Source organism: Meles meles, chromosome 2 (assembly GCF_922984935.1).
Source record: "Meles meles chromosome 2, mMelMel3.1 paternal haplotype, whole genome shotgun sequence".
NCBI lineage: Eukaryota > Metazoa > Chordata > Mammalia > Carnivora > Mustelidae > Meles > Meles meles.
Window position 1 is genome coordinate 62,088,831 of NC_060067.1, and position 6,000 is coordinate 62,094,830.

The following is a 6,000-nucleotide window of genomic DNA, read 5'->3' on the forward strand; positions in this document are numbered from 1 at the left end:
AGGGCCTGTGCTGGCTCCTGTGTTACAGCTGGGATCCTTCAAGCTACCGTCAAAAGGACTGGGAGCTGCTGGTGTAGAATGGGGAGGCAGGGCAAAGACATTTAAGAAAAAACAGTGTCATGGATGACAATGAGAATGAAGGACTCTAAAAATTTTGAACTGTCCAAGTTTGCTTCTGCTTGGAAAACCAGAGAAAGCTTCACGAAGGTGTGAGCACTTTTAAGTTAGCTCTGCATACTTTAAAGGTTTGGACCAGGGATCAAGAGTGGGGGCCTTGGTGAGTTGGGGGAGGAAGTAGGAGGAGAAGAAGATACTCCAAGAACATTCCAGAGCCCAAGAGAAGGAGCAGACTTTGAATGGCCACACCCCCTGCTTCTCATGAGGCTCCTTCAAACCAACCATAGTAGTTCTTTAAGGGAGTTCTAAGTGCCATGCCAAATAAAACTTTATTCACTACTTGACATTTTCAGATGTGTGCTTTGGAGGGCAGCCATCTCACATGATAGTTAAGCACTAAGATTTGCAGCCAGGATGTGGGGTTCAAACCCACTTCTTGCTGTGTGATGTTCATCTAGTTACCTATTCTTTCTGTGCTTCTGAACTCTCCTGGGTGAAAACAATATATATGGTGGCCATGGAAAGGTACTGTTCAAAACTTTAAGAAAGAACCTGATCTTCAGCTGAGAGGTGTCTGTAGCTATCAGTCTTTAGCTTCAGTGCCTCTGGGGTCCACTGCAGAATTCAGGCTCAGGCCAAGCTCAATCTCTTCCTAGAAGCCCTTTGTCAATGACATACCATGGTGGGAACAATGGGGCCTGGCCATACTTGTCCAACGTGAGACTCTGCTAAAAGGCAAGCTTTGCATTGGGTCTTCGCAATGGGTCTGCCAAGGCTTTGTCAAAGCTGCGTGTCTCACTACCCCAGCCCTGCTTCACCTGACTCTTCCCATTCTGAAACATTAGATCTGCTTTGTGGTCTGAAGACTTTTCTCACCCAGTCCTTCTTTCTTCCCTTTTATCTTTCAGAGGCAAATACATAAGAAGTCTCTTGCTCTGCCTGATCATCTGTCTGTTTCCCTAAGAGGCATGATCCCTTCTTATGGTGTTGCCCCTGGTCTCAGGCCTTGAATTGCTATTCTTTCTATACCCAATCCCCAGATAAGCCTAAGTTTCTGGAGGTTTAATGCCATCTCTATGTTGAAGACTCAAAATTGTGACTTCAGCCCTGAGCTGTCTTCCAAACTCCAGATACTTACATCCAATACCTTTTAAACATCTCTGCTGGCTATCCAATAGGCGTGCAAGACTTAATGTGTCCAAGTCCAAACCCTTGATCTTTTCTCCTAAATCTGTCCTTTCTTCAATCTTTCCTGTCTTGCTAAATAGCAATTCTATATTTATAGTTGCTGAGGGCAAATGCTTTGATGTCATTCTTGATATCTCTCATTCTCTCAGAGCCCACATACAATCCATCAGCAAATCCTGTGGGTTCCACCTAAAAATACATGCTGAACCTGACCAGTTCTCACCACCTGCACAAGGACAATACTGTTTTGAGCCATCGTGTCTTCTTCTCTGGATTATTGCAATATCTTCTGTTTTGACTTCCTACTTCTACCCTTGACCCGTTTAATCCATTTTCAAGACAGCAGCCAGAGTACTCTTTTAAAAATGTAAACCAGATTACATCATTTTTATTTCAAAGTTCGCCAGGAAGTCCAGTCACCCAGAATAAAACCTCGATCCTAAAAATAACCTCTAAGTCCCCATGTTGCCTGGCCTGTCCTCCAGTCTCCCCTGGTTTACTCAGTTTTATTTTAACCGCATAGACTTCACTTGTGACCCCCCCACCCACACACACACACTCCAATATAGTTCTAGGTGGGATTTTGTATGTGCTATCCCCTTTGCCTGGAGTAGTCTTCCCTCAGATATTTGAATAACTCTCTCTCTCTTATCTCCACATTTCTGCTGCCTTGTAGCTTATGAGTGATGCTGTCCCAGGGCTCTGAATGAAATATCACATGTGCTAGCACACCTTTTTCCTTTCATCTGATGTACTTAATTGTAACACTCTTTTTTTGTTGTTTGTTTGTTTGTTTTTTTTTGTTTTTCCATTTTATTTATTTTTTCAGCATAACAGTATTCATTGTTTTTGCACAACACCCAGCGCTCCATGCAAAACGTGCCCTCCCTATTACCCACCACCTGTTCCCCCAACCTCCCACCCCTGACCCTTCAAAACCCTCAGGTTGTTTTTCAGAGTCCATAGTCTCTTATGGTTCACCTCCCCTTCCAAATTTTTTTTTTAATAAACATATAATGTATTTTTATCTCCAGGGGTACAGGTCTGTGAATCGCCAGGTTTACACACTTCACAGCACTCACGATAGCACATACCCTCCCCAATGTCCATAGCCCCCTCCCCCTCTCCCAATCCCACCTCCCCCCAGCAACCCCCAGTTTGTTGTGTGAGATTAAGAGTCATTTATGGTTTGTCTCCCTCCCAATCCCATCTTGTTTCATTTATTCTTCTCCTATCCCCCTAACCCCCCATGTTGCTTCTCCATGTCCTCATATCAGGGAGATCATATGATAGTTGTCTTTCTCCGATTGACTTATTTCACTAAGCATGATACGCTCTAGTTCCATCCACGTCGTCGCAAATGGCAAGATTTCATTTCTTTTGATGGCTGCATAGTATTCCATTGTGTGTATATACCACATCTTCTTGATCCATTCATCTGTTGATGGACATCTAGGTTCTTTCCATAGCTTGGCTATTGTAGACATTGCTGCTATAAACATTCGGGTACATGTGCCACTTCGGATCACTATGTTTGTATCTTTAGGGTAAATACCCAGTAGTGCAATTGCTGGGTCATAGGGTAGTTCTATTTTCAACATTTTGAGGAACCTCCATGCTGTTTTCCAGAGTGGTTGCACCAGCTTGCATTCCCACCAACAGTGGAGGAGGGTTCCCCTTTCTCCGCATCCTCGCCAGCATCTGTCATTTCCTGACTTGTTAATTTTAGCCATTCTGACTGGTGTGAGGCGATATCTCATTGTGGTTTTGATTTGTATTTCCCTGATGCCGAGTGACGTGGAGCACTTTTTCATGTGTCTGTTGGCCATCTGGATGTCTTCTTTGCAGAAATGTCTGTTCATGTCCTCTGCCCATTTCTTGATTGGATTGTTTGTTCTTTGGGTGTTGAGTTTGCTAAGTTCCTTATAGATTTTGGATACTAGCCCTTTATCTGATATGTCATTTGCAAATATCTTCTCCCATTCTGTCAGTTGTCTTTTGGCTTTGTTAACTGTTTCCTTTGCTGTGCAAAAGCTTTTGATCTTGATGAAATCCCAATAGTTCATTTTTGCCCTTGCTTCCCTTGCCTTTGCCATTGTTCCTAGGAAGATGTTGCTACGGCTGAGGTCAAAGAAGTTGCTGCCTGCCTTCTCCTCAAGGATTTTGATGGATTCCTTTCTCACATTGAGGTCTTTCATCCATTTGGAGTCTATTTTCGTGTGTGGTGTAAGGAAGTGGTCCAACTTCATTTTTCTGCATGTGGCTGTCCAATTTTCCCAGCACCACTTATTGAAGAGGCTGTCTTTTTTCCATTGGACATTCTTTCCTGCTTTGTCGAAGATTAGTTGACCATAGAGTTGAGGGTCGATTTCTGGGCTCTCTATTCTGTTCCACTGATCTATGTGTCTGTTTTTGTGCCAGTACCATGCTGTCTTGATGATGACAGCTTTGTAATAGAGCTTGAAGTCCGGAATTGTGATGCCACCAACTTTGGCTTTGTTCTTCAATATTCCTTTGGCTATTCGAGGTCTTTTCTGGTTCCATATAAATTTTAGGATTATTTGTTCCATTTCTTTGAAAAAAATGGATGGTATTTTGATAGGGATTGCATTAAATGTGTAGATTGCTTTAGGTAGCATGGACATTTTCACAATATTTATTCTTCCAATCCAGGAGCATGGAACATTTTTCCATTTCTTTGTGTCTTCCTCAATTTCTTTCATGAGTACTTTATAATTTTCTGTGTATAGATTCTTAGCCTCTTTGGTTAGGTTTATTCCTAGGTATCTTATAGTTTTGGGTACAATTGTAAATGGGATTGACTCCTTAATTTCTCTTTCTTCTGTCTTGTTGTTGGTGTACAGAAATGCAACTGATTTCTGTGCATTGATTTTATATCCTGACACTTTACTGAATTCCTGTACAAGTTCTAGCAGTTTTGGAGTGGAATCTTTTGGGTTTTCCACATATAGTATCATATCATCTGCGAAGAGTGATAGTTTGACTTCTTCTTTACCAATTTGGATGCCTTTAATTTCTTTTTGTTGTCTGATTGCTGAGGCTAGGACTTCTAGTACTATGTTGAATAGCAGTGGTGATAATGGACATCCCTGCCGTGTTCCTGACCTTAACGGAAAAGCTTTCAGTTTTTCTCCATTGAGAATGATATTTGCGGTGGGTTTTTCATAGATGGCTTTGATAATATTGAGGTATGTGCCCTCTATCCCTACACTTTGAAGAGTTTTGATCAGGAAGGGATGCTGTACTTTGTCAAATGCTTTTTCAGCATCTATTGAGAGTATCATATGGTTCTTGTTCTTTCTTTTATTAATGTGTTGTATCACATTGGTTAATTTGCGGATGTTGAACCAACCCTGCAGCCCTGGAATAAATCCCACTTGATCGTGGTGAATAATCCTTTTAATGTACTGTTAAATCCTATTGGCTAGTATTTTGGCGAGAATTTTTGCGTCTGTGTTCATCAAGGATATTGGTCTGTAGTTCTCTTTTTTGGTGGGATCCTTGTCTGGTTTGGGATCAAGGTGATGCTGGCCTCATAAAATGAGTTTGGAAGTTTTCCTTCCATTTCTATTTTTTGGAACAGTTTCTGGAGAATAGGAATTATTCTTCTTTAAATGTTTGGTAGAATTCCCCTGGGAAGCTGTCTGGCCCTGGGCTTTTGTTTGTTTGGAGATTTTTGATGACTGTTTCAATCTCCTTACTGGTTATGGGCCTGTTCAGGTTTTCTATTTCTTCCTGGTTCAGTTGTGGTAGTTTATATGTCTCTAGGAATGCATCCATTTCTTCCCGATTGTCCAATTTGTTGGCGTAGAGTTGCTCATAGTATGTTCTTATAATTGTCTGTATTTCTTTGGTGTTAGTTGTGATCTCTCCTCTTTCATTCATGATTTTATTGATTTGGGTCCATTCTCTTTTCTTTTTGATGAGTCTGGCCAGGGGTTTATCAATCTTATTGATTCTTTCAAAGAACCAGCTCCTAGTTTCATTGATTTGTTCTATTGTTTTTTTTGGTTTCTATTTAATTGATTTCTGCTCTGATCTTTATGATTTCTCTTCTCCTGCTGGGTTTAGGGTTTCTTTCTTGTTCTTTCTCCAGCTCCTTTACGTGTAGGGTTAGGTTATGTACTTGAGACCTTTCTTGTTTCTTGAGAAAGGCTTGTACCGCTATATATTTTCCTCTCAGGACTGCCTTTGCTGTGTCCCACAGATTTTGAACTGTTGTGTTTTCATTATCATTTGTTTCCATGAATTTTTTCAATTCTTCTTTAATTTCCTGGTTGACCCATTCATTCTTTAGAAGGATGCTGTTTAGTCTCCATGTATTTGGGTTCTTTCCAGCTTTCCTCTTGTGATTGAATTCTAGCTTCAGAGCATTGTGGTCTGAAAATATGCAGGGAATGATTCCAATCTTTTGATACCTGTTGAGACCTGATTTGTGACTCAGGATGTGATCTATTCTGGAGAAGGTTCCATGTGCACTAGAGAAGAATGTGTATTCTGTTGCTTTGGGATGAAATGTTCTGAATATATCTGTGATGTCCATCTGGTCCAGTGTGTCATTTAAGGCCTTTATGTCCTTGTTGATCTTTTGCTTGGATGATCTGTCCATTTCAGTGAGGGGAGTGTTAAATTCCCCTACTATTATTGTATTATTATTGATGTGTTTCTTTGATT